The sequence below is a fragment of the Tenrec ecaudatus genome, chromosome 6 (genome assembly GCF_050624435.1).
Source record: "Tenrec ecaudatus isolate mTenEca1 chromosome 6, mTenEca1.hap1, whole genome shotgun sequence".
Classification (NCBI taxonomy): domain Eukaryota; kingdom Metazoa; phylum Chordata; class Mammalia; order Afrosoricida; family Tenrecidae; genus Tenrec; species Tenrec ecaudatus.
The window spans coordinates 106,497,673-106,516,872 of NC_134535.1; the positions used below are offsets into that span (position 1 = coordinate 106,497,673).

General features: G+C 42.9%; 1 pseudogene; it reads left to right on the forward strand.

Annotated features, from left to right (window-relative positions):
• Positions 1 to 7,363: 7,363 nt before the first annotated feature.
• On the forward strand, positions 7,364 to 7,717 carry LOC142451137 (cytochrome c oxidase assembly protein COX20, mitochondrial pseudogene; annotated as a pseudogene).
• The last annotated feature ends 11,483 nt before the right edge of the window (positions 7,718 to 19,200 follow it).

Sequence of the window (19,200 nt, forward strand, 5' to 3'; positions counted from 1 at the left end):
TAGAGGAAGTGCTGGTGCGAGGGGAGGCTCTGGGTGCTCATGTGTTTGATATTTTCCAGCAGTTTTGTCAGGATGAGAAGTGTAGGGAAGCTGGTTGACCGGTCCTCCTTGCAATAGAAAAATGTGATCAAGGAAAGGGATAATCTCAGAACCTCAGAAGCACGTTTCGTGTGTTTTTCTGCATATGCTATAAAGGAGACTCTTCTCTCTAGTAACAGAGCTGACATTGCCAAAAGCCAAATCCAGAGTCTCGTCATATGAGCAGCTGAATTATTGTATCCACTGAATTACAGGTCTAGAACAGTGTCTGATATTAAAATAAGGCCATTAATTGGAAATAATTGGGACCCTGAAACACAGGATGGGCACATATGAACTGATGACCCAGAAGAGGAGGATATTGAGCCCCTAGAGTTGCTTTAGTCACCCCAGTCAATAAATCCACCCCTCCCACCTGAGGGGATTAATCCACTAGCAGTGAAACAACCCACACCTGAGCAGATTAACCAAACTGTTCAAGCTGACCAGGAAGGGCTGCATCCGTAGCATTGCCTGGAGGAAAAGCCAGATATTGCTGAGAGCCCCCAGGAAACACCCCCCCACCTGCCCCTCTGTTTTTTCTAGACCTGTAACTAGACTTAAATCTCAGAAAGTTCCTAAAGGTGAGGTTCAGATGATGACTCAGGAAGAAGTGCGTTATACTCATAAAGATCTGTTTGAATTTTCTAATACAAGCAGAAGCCTGGGGAATATTCCTGGGAATGGTTACTAGGGGTGTGGGATACTGGTGCAAGGAATATAACAGTAGACCAGTCTGACTTTCTTGATACGGGGCCCCTAAACACAGATTCTTCCTTCAATGTCTCAGCAAGAGAGGTTGAGAGGATCTAATTGCTTATTTGGTTGGTTCACTGAAGCATGGACTGTCAGAGGGCCTAGATTAGACCAGTTTGAGGTGTCTGGCCTACCTTGGTACACTGTGTAAGAAGGCACCTAAAAGTTTAGGGAAATGGGTATGTTGGAATGAATCTATCAGAAGAATCCCATAGATCCAAAAAGGGAGGGCCCGAAGACATACCTTTTACCACAACTTTAAGGAACAAGTCTCCAATGATTGCTGTTTTGTGTATACCAGGATTAACAGTGGGAACTGCCCTAAGTGAACTCCAACTTTTGCCTACAATGGGACTTATTAGGCTCAGTGGTGGTAGAGGGCAGGTGTCAGCACTGAATCAACAGAGACAGGGTAGACACGGTTTTCGTAATGGACAGCAAGTTTTCCGTAGTCATCAAAGCCACCTGTCTCGGTGGACTTATGCCATTGGATCCTTAGCCACAGGGTTCCTAGGAGTGAAATACATGGGGAACCTACTAAACATCTGCATGATTTATACAGGCAGAAGAATGCCAGGTCAGGTGAAAGCAGAATAAAGGAACACGATCGCTCAGTGAATTCCCAGACCTGAGCCAGTTTACAGACCCACAGTCCCTTGAATGAAGGGGAGGCCGGGTCCCTTTGAAGGAGGACCCTGCTACATCACCGAAGGTCTATACTGTTAGTCTTTCTTCTAGCCTTCCCCAAAGGGACCTGTGGCCTTTCCCAAGACTGCCTGTTCACTGGGGGAAAGGAAATAATCAAACTTTTGGGGGAATTACCGGCACTGGCTCTGAACTGACACTAGTTCCAGGAGACCCAAAATGTTTCAAAGACCCGTCAGACAGAGTGGGGGCATATGGAGGTCAAGTTACCAATGGAGTTTTAGCTCAGGTACACCTCACCATGGGTCCCGTGGGCCCCCTAACCCATCCTGTCATTGTTTTCCCAGTTCCAGAATCTTCATTGGAATAGACATACTTAGTAACTGGCAGAACCCCGAAATGTGGAATAAGGGCTATCATGGTAGGAAAGGCCAAGTGGACACCATTAGAATTTGCCTAGGAAAATAGTGAACCCAAAGTGATACTGCATTCCTGGAGGGATTGCAGATATTAGTGCCATCATCAAAGACTCGGGAAATCGACCTAGTAAAGATTCAGGCACCTTCCGTCTCAGTTATTTTTCTAGGGGTCCAGTGGTGTGGGGCATGTCAAGACATTCCTACTAAAGTGGAGAATAAGCTATTGCATCTGCCCCACCCCCCTTCACAACAGCTAAACAGGCCCAACGCCTAGGGGGCCTCTTCAGATTATGCAGGCAACATGTCCCCCCTTGGGGTGTTCTTTGACCTATTTATCAAGTGACATGAAAGGCCTCCAATTTTGAGTGGGGCCCAGAATAAGAAAAGGCTCTTCAACAGGTTCAGACTGCCATGCAAGCTGCTTTACCACTGGGACCATATGATCCAGCTGACCCAACGGTGCTAGAGGTGTCAGTTATAGATAAAGATGCAGTGTGGAGTCTTTGGCAGACCCCTATTGGTGAATCACAGTGTAGACCATTGGGATTTTGGAATAAAGTCCTGCCATCCTCTGAAGACAACTACTCCCCTTTTGAAAAACAACTGTTGGCCTGCTATTGGGTCTTAGTGGAGACTGAATGCCTCAATGTTGGCCACCAGGTCACTATGAGGCCTGAGCTGCCCATGATGAACTGGGTAGTGTCTGACCCACAGAGTCATAAAGTTGGACGTGCGCAGCAACACTCCATTGTTAAATGGAAGTGGTATATACGAGATTGGACCAAAGCAGGACCTGAAGGGACAAGTAAGCTGCATGAAGAAGTGGCCCAAATGCCCACAGTCTCCACTCCTGTCATAGTACCTTCCTTCTCCCAGTCTGCACCTATGGCCTCCTGGGGGGTTCCTTATGATAAGTTGACTAAAGAGCAGAAAATTCATTCTTGGTTTACTGATGGTGCTGCACGATATGCGGGGGCCACTCACAAACGGACAGCAGCAGCACTATAGCCCCTTTCTGGGATCTCCCTAAAGGTCACTAGTGAAGGGAAATCTTCCCAATGGGCAGAGTTTTGAGCAGAGCACCTGGCCATTTAGTTTGCCTGGAAGGAGAAATGGCCAAAAGTGAGATTGTATACTGATTCATGGGCTTGGCTGGATGGTAGGGAATTGGAAGGACCATGATTGGAGAATTGGTGACAAGGTGTGGGAAGATGTATGTGGATAGATCTCTCTGGACCAAAAAAGTAAAGATAATAATGTCCCATGTGAACACTCACCAAAGGGTTACCTCTGAAGAGGAGGACTTTAATAATCAAGTGGATAAGATGATACACGCTGTGGAGACTGGTCCTCCTCTTTCCTCTGTCACTCCTGTTATCACCCAATGGGCACATGAACAAAGTGGACATGGTGGCAGGGATGGAGGCTACACATTGGCACAGCAACATGGACTTCCACTCACCAAGGCTGACTTGTCCACTGACACTGCTGAGTGCCCGATCTGCCAGCAGAAGTCAACATTGAGTTCAAGATATCCTTGGGGATATCAACCAGCAACTTGGTGGCAGGTTAATTATATAGGGCCACTTCCATCATGGAGGGGTCAGAGTTTTGTTCTTACTGGAATAAACACCTACTCTAGATATGGATTTGCCTGCCCTGCACTCAATGCTTCTGCCAACACTAACATTTGTGGACTTACAGAATGCCTCATCCAACAGCATGGCATCCCACATTGCATTGCTTCAGATCAAGGAACTCTCTTCACAGCAAATTCAGTGCCGCAATAGACCCATGCCCATGGAATCCACTGGTCGTATCATGTTCTTCATCATCCTGAAGCAGCTGGCTTGATAGAACGATGGAATGGCCTCCTAAAGATACAATTACAGTGCTAGCTAGGTGGCAACAACTTGCAGGCTGGGGCAATGCTGTCCAGGAGGCTGTATATGCTCTAAATCAGTGGCCAATATATGGTGCTGTGTCTTTAATAGCCAGGATTCATGGGTCCAGGAACCAAGGGGTAGAAGCTGGAGTGGCACCACTTGCAGCATTTTTGCTTTCTGTCCCAGCAACCCTATGCATTTCAAGCCTGGAGGTCCTAGTCCCCAAGAAAGGAACTCTCTCACCTGGAAACACAGCACCGATTCCAAAGAAATAGCAGTTGAGAATGCCCTCTGGCCACTTTGGGCTTCTCATGTCTTTGGATCAACAGGTCAGGAAGGTTGTCACTGTACTGAGTGGTGTGATTGATCCTGATTACCAAGGAGAAATTGGTCTGTGCTACATAACAGAGGTAAAGAAGAGCAAGTCTGAAATCCAGGAGATCTCATAGGCCATCTCTTAGTCCTACCATGCCCTGTGATTAAAGTAAATGGTAAACTACAGCAACCCAATCCTGACAGGACATTTAATGACCCCGGCCCCTCAGGAATGAAGGTTGGGGTCACCCCACCAGGCAAAGAACCATGGCCAGCTGAGGTCCTGGTCGAGGGCAAAGGTAATGCAGAATGAGTAGTAACAGAAGGTAGTTCTACCTGTCAGTTACGACCATGTGATCAATTCTAAAAGTGGGGTTTGTGATGGTCAGTTTATCTTCTTTATATGTGCTTATTGAGTATCTTTCCTTTGTTCATGAATGATGTACCAGATATAATTAGATTCAGTGTGCTTTCATTTATATGTATGATAGATGTTTGATGTTAGGTGTAAGTGTGATTTCATTAATGTTTGGAAATTATATATGGCTAAAGAATTGTGTACATGTGCCAAATTGGCAAGTGGTAGACCATGATAAGTAGGTTTATTGTGCAAACCTAGAACATGTGGGATTAATAAGGTTGCACTTTGATTGGAGGGTAAAGAGATAAATGGGTCAGCAAGTCCCACACCTCTCTCTCTCTCTCTCTCTCTCTCTCTCTCTCTCTCTCACACACACACACACACACACACACACACACACACACGCACACACATACTCACACACACACATATTCTCTAGTAATCAGACCTGCAAGTGGCTTCCTTAGCTAGTTCTCTGCCTCAACTTGTGAGCTATGGTTCCTGTGGGACAGCCAACCTGTGGATCATGTCGCTATATTTTGAGGTTCTTTCAAGACCTGCTTTGCCATGCTGCTGGTATATATATCGCTTGAGCTTGGAGGTGTAAGATCCTGTTGTCTTGCTGACTGTTGGTGACCACCCTGCTGTTTGCTGCCTGTGGCCACACTGCCAGCATTGTCCAAGGGAAGACTCAGCTGTTTGCTTCCTTGATCTTGGACCCAGCAGTCCTCAGAAGTTGAAGGACTTACAATATATTAACTGTTCCACATAAGTGAGTTGAACTGAGCCCTCTGTACTGCTGTGTGGATTAATTAGCTATTATATTCCTTTGTGCTGTATATATCTATCCATGTATATAAAATTGTTTCTCTAGAGAACCCTAACACATCATCTCTAACCACTTTCTCACTAACTATTTACCAGCCATTATGGCTGATATCTGGATGCTTAAATACATGCAACCTTACCTCTGCTCAAGGGTTTTCTCTGCTCCAAATGAGCCCGTCCCATTCTTCCCAGTGTGAGTCATTTCTTATCTTCGTCTTCTCCGAGAGTTCTTCCTGACGGCTTGTCCAGAGTGACTCTTGTCCTTGGTATCCATCTCAGCACTCCTTGTTCCTCGGAGCACCTATCACAGTTGCAATTGTTCTTCTTGTTTTGCTTATTCACTTATCTTCTCCGTGACACTGAGCAGACACCTTTTCTGTTTTTTGTTCTGGTTGACTCGCTTACTCCTTTTCCAGAAAAGTAAGGTCACTGCCATTGAGGTGATTCTTGTAGAGATCCTGAAGGACAGAGCAGAACTACCCATATGGGTTTCTGAGATAGTGATTCTACAGTAGAAAGACTCATCTTTCTTCCTCGAAACCCTTGGTAGTTTTTAATTGCTAACTTTTCAGTTCAGCACCCAATGCATAACTACGAATACTCCTTAGAAATGAAACAAGTAAACAAATTCACTGCCATTGTGTTGATTCCCCTCACAGTGACCCCACAGGACAGAGTAGCCATGCTCTGATACATTTCTGAGAAATAAAGGGGAGTAGAGTGCTTCTTCTTTTTCCCATCCTTAGAAATCGGAGCCCACCCGTTCACATAGTGCTTTTACGGTAATGGAAGAGATAGGTAACTGAGCCAAATAATAAAAACAATTGCAATTGTGATGTGTACTCTGAGGAAAACGAATTGAGTACTGAGATGGAATACCGAGGTGAAGAGTCACACTGGGTAAGGCAGTCAGAAAGAACTCTGAGAAGAGGGAAGATAAGGAATGATTCACATTGGGAAGGGTGGGATGGGTTCATTTTGAGCTGTGTCAGTTCATCTTGTCTTCCTCTTTTTTTCTGTCCCTCTACTTTACCAAGCATAATGTTATTCTCCAGGTCTCTCCGGACATATGTCCAAAGTTTGTGAGATGAAGTCTCAGCATCCTTGCTTCCAAAGAGAATTCTGCTGTACTTCTTGCAAGACAGATCTGTTTGCTCTGTCGGCAGTCCATGGCACTTTCATTATTCCTTACCACCATTATGAGTCAAAGGCATCGATTCTTCATAGGTCTTCCTTATTCAATGACCAACTTTCACATGCATAGAGGAAAATATCATGGCTTGGGTCAGGTGCTCCTTAATCCTCGAGGTAACATTCTTGCTTTTCAACACTTTACAGAACTCTTGTACAGCAGACTTATGCAATGTAGTGCATCATTCAGTCTCTTGACTGCTGCTTCCATGAGCATTGATTATAGATCCGAGCAACATAAAATCCTTGACAAGCAGCCTTTTCTCTGTTAGCCATAATGTTACCTGCTGGTCCAGTCGTGAGGATTTGGGTGTTTTTTACATTGAGTTCAGTTTCAGTATGTAAAGTTGCATCAGCTGCATATCGCAGGTTTTTAATAAGCCTTCCTCTAATCCTGATTCCAAATTCTGCATATAATCCAGTTTCGCTGATGATTTACTGAGCATATATATTGAATAAGTATGGTGAAAGAGTGAAGCCCTGACGCACACCATTCCTAATTTATAACTACGCAGTATTCCTTTTTTTCTGTTGTTCAACTGCCTCTTGATCCATGAGTTCTGCATGAGCACAATGAAGTATTCTGGGGTTTCCATTCTTCTCAAGGCTATCCATAGTTTGTTATGGTCCATAGTCAAATGCCTTAGTATAGTCAACACAATAAAATCAAAATATACGACCTTGAGTCTATCCTCTCTGAATTTCGAGACTATCTCAAAAACTGATTTGATTCATTGAACACTAACGACAGAAGAACTGATGAGCTATGGGATGATATCAAGAACATCATACATGGGAGAGGAGCGCTCGGCAGTCCTGGCGCCGGCCTTGCCTCTGGGCGGCCTTGGTGGTAGCTGGCCGGGCGGAGGGGCAGACTCATCTTGATGGCTGCCGAGACGGAGCCTGCCGAGCCCGGGAAGGGGAAGCCCTTTAAGCTCCTAGGAATTTTAGATGTTGAAAACATTCCATGTGCCCGGGATTCAGTATTATATGGTTCATTAGGATCTGTTGTGGCTGGCCTTGGACATTTTTTATTTACTAGTAGAATTAGAAGATCTTGTGATGTTGGAGTAGGAGGATTTATTTTGGTGACTTTAGGATGCTGGTTCCATTGTAGGTATAATTATGCAAAGCGAAGAATCTAGGAACGAATTGCAAGAGAAGGAATCAAAAATAGGATCTTATATGAAAGCACCCACCTTGATCCTGAAAGAAAACAAACTAACAGCAACAATTAAGCAGTCAAGCAAATCGATGTTCAAAGCTGAAAACTACATAGAACATTTTATGTACAATAAAAGCTTTCAATCAAGCAATTGAATGTATCAAGTTGTACACATATGTGCACACTGCTTTCAAATCAACTCTGGCCCTGTACCCATCAGAATGCCAGGGAAGCATTCTTCTGTTATGTAGAACTAATAACTCATAATTGTCATTGTGTTGGAACAATAAAATTACAAAAAGCCCAAAAAACCCCAAAACATCATACATGAAGAAATCAAAAGGTCATTAAGAAGAAAATAAATTAAGAACAGATCAGCATGGATGTCAGAAGAGGCTCTGAAATTTGTTCTTCATCCTAGAGTAGCTAAGGCACATGGAAGAAACCATGAAGCCAAAGAGTTGAACAGAAGATGTCAAAGGGCAGCAGGAGAAGATCAAGAAAAATATTATAATGAATGTATGGATTATGATAAGAGTTGTATGAGCCCCTAATAAAATGTTTTAAAAAAAAAAAGAAAGTGATGATGGCGGCAACATATGTACAAATGTGCTTGACACATGGATGGATATATAGATTGTGATAAAAGCTGTAAGAGCCCCCAATAAAAGATTAAAAAAAAGAAAAAATATTATAATGAAATGTGCATTTCTTAAATGGAAATACCTCAAGAAAAAATGAAAGCCTTGAGTTGCAATATCGAAACACCTTATTGACAAAATATTAACTGATGCAAGAAGCTTCAAAAGAAGATGGAAAGAATATACAGAGTCATTGTACCAAAAATTCTGTTCTTAGTAATTGATAATAGAGAAAAGAAATCCCTTAAAATATACTTTTTCAAGTCGGGTTCTATTTCTTGAGGCCACATATTCTAACTCCCTTCCATCATTAAGTGAGGAAAAATCTGGTTCTCATATCTATTCATAGATTTCCCTAGTCAATTTAGCTATAGATGTGATTTATTTTTTGTTCTCTCAAACAGCCCACCATATTACTCTACATGAAAATGACTCTAGCAACACCTGGAAACTTTAGAAACATCTTATAACTGGTCCAATAAAAACTAGAAAATAGATTTTAAAAGAACAGTAGCAGCTGGTGTGCTTCTTCCATGTGGGTTTTGTTGCTTCTGAGCAAGATAGCTGCTTGTTTGCCTTCAAGCCTTTAAGACCCCAGATGCTATCTCTTTTGATAGCCGGGCACCATCAGCTTTCTTCACTACATTTGCTTATTCACTACTTTGTCTTCAGCAGTTGTGTCGGGAAGGTGAGCATCATAGAATGTCAATTTAATAGAATAAAGTATTCTTGCATTGAGGGAGTACTTGAGTGGAGGCCCAATGTCCTTCTGTTACCTTAATACTAAATATATATATATACATATATATGTATATATATATTTCCCCATCCTAATATATATTTACATATGTGTATGTCTTTATCTAGAACTCTATAAATGTTCTTTGCCTCCCAGCTCTTTCCTCTATTTCCTTTGACTTTTCTCTTGTCCCACTATCATGCTCACTCCCCACCAGGGTTTCAGCAATTCCTCTTGGTTACATTACCCTTGATCATGCGGTGCGATCACAAGGTGAGGAAGGCATCAGGTATCAGGCATCATCAGAACAAAAAATCTTACCATAGTGAATGAGGTGGGGGGAATGTGGAGTAGAGACCAAAAGCCCATTTGTAGGCTACTGGACACCCCCTTACAGAAGGGTCTCAGGGAGGAGATGAGTCAGTCAGGTTGTGATGTAGCAACGATGAAAAATACAACTTTCCTCTAGTTCCTAAATGCTTCCTCCCCTCGCCCCCCTAATCATGATCCCAATTCTACCTTGAAAGTCTGGCTAGACAAGAGGATATACACTAGTACAGATAGGAACTGGAAAGATCGGGAATTCAGGGTGGATGATCCCTTCTGGACCAGTGGTGTGAGTGGCGATACTGGGAGGGTAGAGCGAGGGTGGGTTGGAAAGGGGGAACCGATTACAAGGATCTGCATGTGACCTCCTCCCTGGGAGATGGACAACAGAAACGTGGGTGAAGGGAGACGTTGGACACAGCAAGATATGACAAAATAATAATTTATAAATTATCAAGGGCTCATGAGGGAGGGGGGAACGGGGAGGGAGAGGCAAAAAATGAGGACCTGATGCCAGGGACTTAAGTGGAAAGCAAATGTTTTGAGAATGATGAGGGCAATGAATGTACAAATGTGCTTTATACAATTGATGTATGTATGGACTGTGATAAGAGTTGTATGAGTACCTAATTTAAAAAAATAATTACAAAAAAAAATAGCAATCCATAAAAAAACAAAACCAGTAGATGCCTAGACACTAAACCTAGAGGGCCAAGGTACAAAGTGGCAAGGCCTCGGTGAGATGGGGGAGACTAGGTAGGTTTGCTTTGGATACACATGCGCTTTGCCATTGATGTGGACTGTTTGCTGTACTTCATCCTTCTAAGCAATGCACACCCTCTTTGGTGACAAAAGAAAAGGGGGAAATGGTTTCCACAAGAAGCATTTTTAATTATCTGTTAAATGGATGAAATGGCAATTAAGGTGCCTAAAGGCCATATGCATATTCATAGATTATCTTCAAAGGGTACAATTACCAATGGTGATGAAAGAGATTTTGAGTTAATATTGCATTGTGATTTGGGGCGGAGGAGGGTGAGCCATGTTCATATAGCTTCCCCGGAATAGCTGCTAAGATTAATTTGTCTCTCTGATTTTATATAAATATGTCTGGTGGTACAATTTGACTGCAAGTATAACATGTTTATAAAAAGTAGCAAGTTCCACAGTGGGTAGTAACTGGCAATTTTCCTGATTTTTCTAAATGTGCAATACTCCCAAGGGACAGGATGAATCTTTTTACTCAGTATAAAAATTTAGGAAATATTTTCCATTATATTCATGTCTAATATTATTTCCATCAGAAATAATTATTTCTGCCTGCGGTAAGAATTAAGTACACTATTCCCCTTGTGGATTTCCACAGGAATGTTAAAACAATATTTCTAAATGAAGTAGCAAAATTTTCTCTTAGCGCTGCCAAAAGTGTATGGAAAAGAGCTTTGGGAATGTCATATTGAAAGTCCTTTTACTGCCCTGAAGAATATTTTGACATTTAAAATGTCATGTTCAAGTGACATAACAAAAGCTCAAATTCCACAGAGTCTGGGAATGGGTAAGCATGATGGGCCCTTTATCATGCCTGCCCCGCTCCTGCTCAGCTGCCCAGGAAGCTACCCCATGAGAAGGAGAAGATGCGAAAGAAAAGAAAAGAAGCCACACACATCTTCAGGGCACAGGGCAAGGGCCGGAGTTTTTGTCATTCTTCTCCTGCCACGTCAGGCGAGGTGAGACAGCTGCAAACTGCTCCGAGAGTAAAGTTGGAGCTCTTCAAAGATGCACGCTGTTTTAAGTTACTCTGCTAGTGGGGCCATCTGAAAGAGCCACTGACTCCTCGCGCTCAGTTCCAGCTGGGTTCCTAGCCTCATTCCGCTGAGGAAAGAAGTCAAAGTCTAGCTCCACCAACCGTGCCATGCGCCGAGAAACGGGTTAATGAATTGGCTTTGCAGTGAATTTGTTCTGCCCTCACCAACTCATTTCATTTCTCTTCTAAAAGGGAGTTCAGAATATTACTCGATTCGTATGCTATTCAAGGAGGTAAGCCTGTAGAGACGACCACCCGTCAGAGCGTCTGACTGTGGCGGTTTGTGTGTTGTTCGGATGCTAGAGGGGATGCCACTGGAATTTCAAATACCAGCAGGTTCATCCGTGGCGGACAGACGGATTAAGATAGGCTTTGTATAAATTACCAAGGGCACATGAGGGAGGGGAGAGCGGGGAGGGAGGGGGAAAAAAAGGGGACCTGATGCAAAGGGCTTAAGTGGAGAGCAAACGCTTTGAGAATGATTGGGGCAGGGAATGTGCGCATGTGCTTTATACAATTGATGTATGTATATGTATGGATTGTGATAAGAGTTGTATGAGTCCCTAATAAAATGTTTAAAAAAAAAAAAAAGAAAGGCCTGATCATCTGATTCTGAAAATGAGCCCATGAAAGTCCTTTGAATGGCCTGTGATATTGTGCTGCAGACGGAGCATCCTAGGTTAGAAGACACTCAAGATGCACAGTGGTCACGATCGTGCACTTAAACACTCCAGTGATCACGAAGGTGGTGCAGAATCAGGGACGTTTTTGCTTATGGTGTACCTCAATTCACCATGAGACAGGGCTGATTTGAAAGCAGCTAATAACAAGGGCAATACGGAAGGACCTGGCAAGTCATAGGTACTCAGGGACTCATTGCCTCTTGGCTGGCACTATTAAAAATGAGCATTGATATGGACTTGGACACACATGGACACGGGTAGTAACACTCAGCATATCTGGTGGATTGTATCACTGTCAATGGCCTGCTTGTGATCCTACACTGGAGCTTCACCAAACGTCCCTTACCATTGGCTGAAACTAGTAACGTGTGCAGGATCTCTCCGCGTTATTTCCTAAGCGGTATGTGAGCGTACAGTGACCTTCATAAACAAGTTAATTAAGAATGACTAACGGGGGAGGGAGAGGGCGGAAGGTGTTGCATGGGGCTTGAGTGAGTGAGAGAACAGCAGCAATGGGGCTCATCGAGCACAGTCTGGCTGGGAACCCAAACCAAGGCCTTGGGGCAAAGTTGGAGAAACGCGACTATGGCATTAAAGGATCTTAGGAGAATGCTCTTCCTTTTGTTAGGAGTGTGTCAGGTATTGTGGTTAGGAAAGGAAAAATGAAATTCATTTAGTGCCCCACCTCTATTTTTATAAATTAATATATCGACACATGTACACATATGTTTATACCTCTATCCGAAGCTTTGCTTTTCCTCTGTTCCCTTTTACCTTCCTCCTGTCCCATCATCGCGCTTGCCCATGTTCTACCTCAGCAGTTTTCAACCTGTGGGTCACTATGTCTTTGGGGGTCAAAGGACCCTTTCACAGGGGTCGCCTAAGACCATATTTCCAATGGTTTTAGAAACTGAGACACCACTCCTCTGTCTCCCGACGGGTCCTCTCATATGCAGATACACCCACCTATGAGTACCTGGTGTGAAGACTGTTACCCACGCCACACCATGCTTCAAGACAAAATTTCATTTATTTGTCATGAGAAATAAATATTCCACAATATATGATTATATATTATTTTTATGATTAATCACTATGCTTTAATCATGTTCAGTTTGTAACAATGAAAATACATCCTACATATCAGATAGTATGATAATTCATAACAGTAGCAAAATGACAGTTATGAAGTGGCAATGAAAATAGTGTTATGGTTGTGGGGGTCACCACCACAGGAGGAACTGTATGAAAGGGCCGCGGCATGAGGAAGGTGGAGAACCACTGCTGTACCTCTTAGTAATTCCTCTCAGGAAACTGTTGCTCCAACACCCCCAGGATATCTATGTCCTCCTCATTGTTGCTTGCAGTTCCCTAATTGTTCCCCCATCATGGCGATGTTTCACCGCTCCCTTCCCCCCACCTCCTCCCCACCACTCCCTCAGGAACCATGGGTCCCACTGCTTTCTCCTCGGGCTTGCTTCCCATGACTACCTTATACAGGTAGGCAAACAAAAACTAATGGAGACAAAACAAAAAGGAAACAAAAGATGAATAAAAGGGGAAAAATAATCACTAGGGCTAAAAGAAAAGGCATGCACAATGCCCACTGTGGTTGTAATTTTTGAAGCCAGATTCGTTTCTTCATCTGGCAGTCCGTGACAGATTTACTATTCACCAACACCATCATTCAAAGCGTCCTCCTTATTCATTTTCCAGCTTTCGAACGCATACAAGGCAACGGAAAATTCCACAACTCGGGTCACGTAGCCTTAAAGTGATCGCTTAGCCACGTAACACTGTAGCACGGTCTTTGCAGGCAGATTTGCCCAGAGCAGTAGGTGCCCTGATTTCTTGACTGCTGCTTCCATCACCATCTGTTATGAGTACAATGAAGTCTTTGACCACTTCAGTATTTGCACTGTTTATCATGTTGCTAATTGGCCCAGAAGTGAGAAACTTTGTTTTCCTTCTCTTGATGTATTATCCGTGTTGCAGTCCTGATCTTTATCCGAGCTTCAGGACCTCTGCGCCTGCAGCCCGATCGGATGTGCCTTCTGCATCTCTCGAGTTGTTAGTGAGACTTCCTGTACGCCTGATGCCATGTTTTTGTTGATTTAGTCCAACATTTCAGATTACCTTCTCAGCACACACCGTTGCATGAATATGGTGAAAAGATACAGTTTCGGCACATACCATTTTCAATTTTAAAGCATGCCGTATCCCCTTGTTATGTTCAAAAACTGCCTCTTGGGTTGTGTACCGATTCCCCCTGACTACAATGACGTGTTCTTGAATTGCCATTATTGTCAGTGTTATTAATAAGTTGTTGTAATCCATATAATCAAATGCCTTTGCCTCAGTAAAACAGGTACATATATGGCTGGATGGGTGCTGGTGGCACAACGATTGAGCACACTCCTACAAACAGAAAGGTTGGTTGTTTGAAATTACCAGCCGCTCCACAGCAGACAGATGTACTCGTGTGTGACCATAAAGATGAATGCGTGGGAGCACCCTATGGTCCGGGGCTACTCTGTGCAGTACAGTTGTGATGGCAACATGCTTTTGTTTATTTCTGTTTAAACATCTTCCTGGTATTCGCTGTTTTCAAACACGATCAATCTGACATCACAAATGATATCGGTAATTTCATGTTCTATTTCTTCTGAATCTGGCTTGAATTTCTGGCAGTTCCTTGCCCATGCGCTGCTGCAACCATTTGGGAAATACAGTCAGCAAAGTTTTACTTGTGTTTGATGTCAAAGATACAGTAGAACCCCAGAACTTAGAACTGCATCAGTTCTTAACATAATCGGATGTTGATGCGAAATGTGGAGAAAATTTTGCATCAGAGCTCAAACAAAACATCCGAATCTGACCTGACACACGTGATTTCATTTATGTATTTATTTATTTATCTACCATTTTATTGGGGCCTCTTAGGTCTCTTGTTACAATCCATATATTGATTGCATCAGGCATGTTTGTACATATGTTGCCTTCATTCATTTCTAGACATTTATTTTCTATTGAGCCCTTGGTATCAGCTCCTCATTTTTACTCCCTTCCCTCCCCCACCCTCATATCCCCTTGGTAGATTATAAATTATTATTATTTTTATATCTTATACTGACCACTGTCTCCCTTCCCCTGTGTTTTCTGTTGTTCCTTCCCCTGGAGAAAGATGTTTGGTTATGTGTTGATCATTGTGATCGATTCCCCATTTCTCCCTTCCTCTCCCCAACTTTATCCCTACCATTATGGTATCGCTATTCCCACTCCTGTTCCTGGATTCCGTGTGTTGTGAGCCCCCATCTCTTTTTTATATCTGTGTACATGTTCTGGTCTAGTCTGAATTGAAAAGCAGTACTGGGGGCCTGATAGTGGTGGCGGGGAGGGGGGAGGAAGCCTTAAGGAAACAGAGGAATATTGTGTGTTTCATTGATGCTTACTGCACCCTGGTTGACTCATCCCTTCCCTGTGACCCTTTGTGGGGGAATTGTTCCATTGTCTACAGATGGGCTTTGGGTCTCTGCTCCACCCCACCTTGTTTTCTGCAGTGTTATGTATTTGTTTGTTTGTTTGTTTGTTGTGCTTCTGATGCCTGTTACTCAGGCCCTATGACTCCTTGTGATTACACTGACGGTGTGCTTCTTCCATGTGGGCTTGTTGCTTCTCTGCTGAATGGCATTTGTTTCACTTCAAGCTTTGAAGACCTCAGATGCTGTATCTTTTAATAGCTGAACACCATCCACATTCTTCACCACATTTGCTTATGCACCCATTTTGTCTTCAATAACATAAGAATAGTACCATGTCTCGTCACCAGTCACTTTGGAGCTGTTCTTTCAAAGCACACCATGTTTCCAGTCGACACTCTTTTTCCTTCCAGTCAGAATCCGAGGCACAAATTTCCCAGCAATCCTTCTCATTCCCAAAACTTCTGTTAAAATTTACTGAACCGAGCTCCATGGTAGTCTAGATGACTTCTCCATCTCTACAGTGATCCATCAGCTGCCAAGCAGAAGTGCATGGCTTTTCATCTGTTCTGGATGTTGACGGATGTCCAGAACAAGGTTTGTCATCAATCAACAGTTCACCTTTGTTGAAACAAGAAAACTACTCATCCAATTGAGTTTTTACCATCGTGCTGTCCTTGTAAGCTGTGTTCAACATCACAACTGTTTCTACGGCTTTTTCCCTGAGCAGGAAACAAAATTTCACAGCTACATTTTGTTCTCTTAAATTGGCCGTCCCCAAAACGAGGCTGGAGCAAAACTGCTTTTACAAAAACATTCACTGTGATCAGAGAGAACCTTCCCAGGTGATGCCACTGGGTGCACTAACTCAGAGTGAGTTGCTCTACGCTCAGCTAGCAGGGAAAATGCATCATGAAAGCTCCATCCAGCAGAGTTTTTCCCACATTTTTGTAGGGTACCCTCTCCTATAATTTAATCATTTGATCATATCAAGGTGAATTATGCAATCATCAGCACAATGAATCTCAAAATACTTTCTTCTCATACTCCTTGTTGTTAGCTCCCCATTTCCCTCCCAATCTCCTCTGCCAAACCCAAAGTAATTATTAATCTAGTTACAGTCTCTACAGATTTATCTATCCTGGATTTCATAACAGAAAATCATGCAAAATACAAACAAAACCAACAACAATGACAAAACAAAATAGAAAAGAAGCCAGAAAATACGGAAAACTGAAACTTTAGAATGGTTCATAAGATCAAGTGATAAGGCATTACATTTTAATCTAACCACATCCTCCAAAATCGACTGGATAGTACTCTGTGATGGCAAGGCTGCTTACAAGCCTGGACTGTCATCATAAGGACTCCTACTCACTCCATGCGGGGACCCTGCACATGGACTTTGGACTTCCCTTGTCATTCATAGCATTTTGCAAACCAGGTGTTCATACCTGAAACTGATAGTGTTCTCTCCTGTGGATATGGATTTTATTATGTGTAATCCGTGGATCACACAGACTGGTGTGATTCTTCCACGTGGATTTAGTTGATGCCTCACTTAAATGGCTTTTAAAAGTGCAGATGTTGGAAGACAGGCTTTTAAAAGTGCAGATGTTATTCTTTGTGATAGCCAAGTACCATCTGGTTGCTTCACCACACTTTCCTGTAATCCCCAGATCTTCATGGGGGCTAGTATTGAACAGGGCCATGTCACAAGAACTAATTGTTCTTCGATTAGGCTAGAATTAAGTGTAAGCCCAAGACTCATTTGTATATCTATTGTTTATATGTGTCTCTGGTTCATTTTCGAGACATCATTGTCATTTTTTTTTCTTTTCCTGTGCACAATCATTGTCATTTTTATAGAGAAAATTATAACACATCCCCATGTGGCATGAAATAATTTTATGGAGAGTGTCATTAATTTAGCCAATGATATAGAATTTAAAACACTCTCAAGAAAAGGAAATTATACAAGTATAGGCCAGTTTTTCAGAGCTCCATACATGAATTGTTGATTTGCACAGATTAAAAGCTTAGGTGCAGTTTATGTAGCAGGGAACCACTAATAGAGAGGTCTGCGGGGTCAGCCCCAATCTCAACTATACGGACCGCTACCACACCCAGAAGAATGCACTTCAGAGGGCAGCACTGAAGCTACCGCTTGGGGAGGGGTATATCTGAGCAGAGCACACAGGAGAAATGAAGAAGGAAGGAGAGTGAGTGGAACACGTCCTGGCCCACCAAGCCCTGAATATTCCTTCTCAGAGCAGACAATGAGCAAAGGACCATAGGACCGCCCCCACCATGAGACACGACGTCTCTCACTGAACCATAGCGCTATGGGGGACAACACTGGAGACACAGTATGGGAATTGTGCCCAATCTGACCTCATTACACTGGGGAGAAACACTAAGGGCATACAACAGAGCATCAAGGGGAGCAAAGCAATGAAGTCCCCAGGGAATACCAAAAACAGACTTTGGGGACAGAGTGTGGCACCCCATCGGACTCAACTGGAAAACACTCCTAAAGGTCAAAAACAGACCTGTCACTATTTATAGGCTTTTCCTTTTTCATCATTGGCTTCATGTTGTTGTTATTGTTGGTTTTTTCTACCTTTGTTGTTGTGTTTGCCTTTGCCTTGTTTTTGTGCTTATTAATGTCTATCTAGATAAGATAGGCTGGATAAACAATCTGGAGGAGCAAACAATAGGACCAAAGTTTCCAGGGGGACACGGGAGAAGGGGAGGTCGGATAAAGGAAGGGGGTGGGAAACCAACCCAGGGACAAGGGAACAACAAGTGAACTAAAATCAATGGAAAGAAGGGCATAGGGTGCCAGTGAGGCTTAATCAAGGGCAATGTAACAGCGAGGAAGTACTGAAATCATAATGAACGCTGAACATTATGGTGGGACAAGAGGAAAGTAAAAAAGAAATAGAGCAGTGATTCTCAACCTATGGTTCGTGACCACTTTTGGGGTCAAATGAACCTTTCACAACGACCACCCAATTCACAGCAGTAGGAAAATTATAGTTATGAGGTAGCAACAAAAATAATTTTATAGTTGGGGTCACCAACCCCACCCACCCACACACTATCATGACCTCAATTCTACCTTACAAATCTGACTAGACCAGAACATATATACTGCAACAGATAAGAGCCCACAAAACAGGGAATCTAGGACAGATAAACCCCCAGGACCAATAAAGAGAATACAGATTCCAGGAGGATAAGGGGAAGGTGGGGGGAGAAAGGGGGAAGCAACCACAAGGATTTACATATAATCCCCTCCCAGGGGGATGAACAACAGAAAAGTGGGTGAAGGGATACAGCGGACGATGTAAGATATGAAAATAATTTATAATTTATCAAGGGCTCATGATGTAGGAAGGGTGGAGGAGGGAGGGAAAATGAGCTGATACCAAAGGCTCAAGTAGAAAGAAAATACTCTGAAAATGATGGCAACAAAAAACCAAAAAACGAAAATGATGATGGCAACATATGTATACATGAGTTTGACAAAATGGATGGATGTATGGATTGTGATAAGAGCTTTAAGATCCCCCAATAAAATTGTTTTAAAAAATAATAAAACAAAAGCTTATGTGACTGGATATTTACACGAACAATGAGGGTTAGTGATAGGGCAAAAGTTTCAATAACAATCATCCATAGAAGCAGAACCCTGCCTATCAGACCCAGACATGTCAAAGGAAAGCAAGGGGAGCATTATTAAAATATTGATCACATGCTAGCTCCTAAATGGCTGACCCTTGACCAATTATTTTTGGTATAGTGATTCCTTGTTTTCCTTCCATCTTCTTGGGATGCTTCCTGAATCATTCAACATTTTGTCCCTACCAAAAACAAA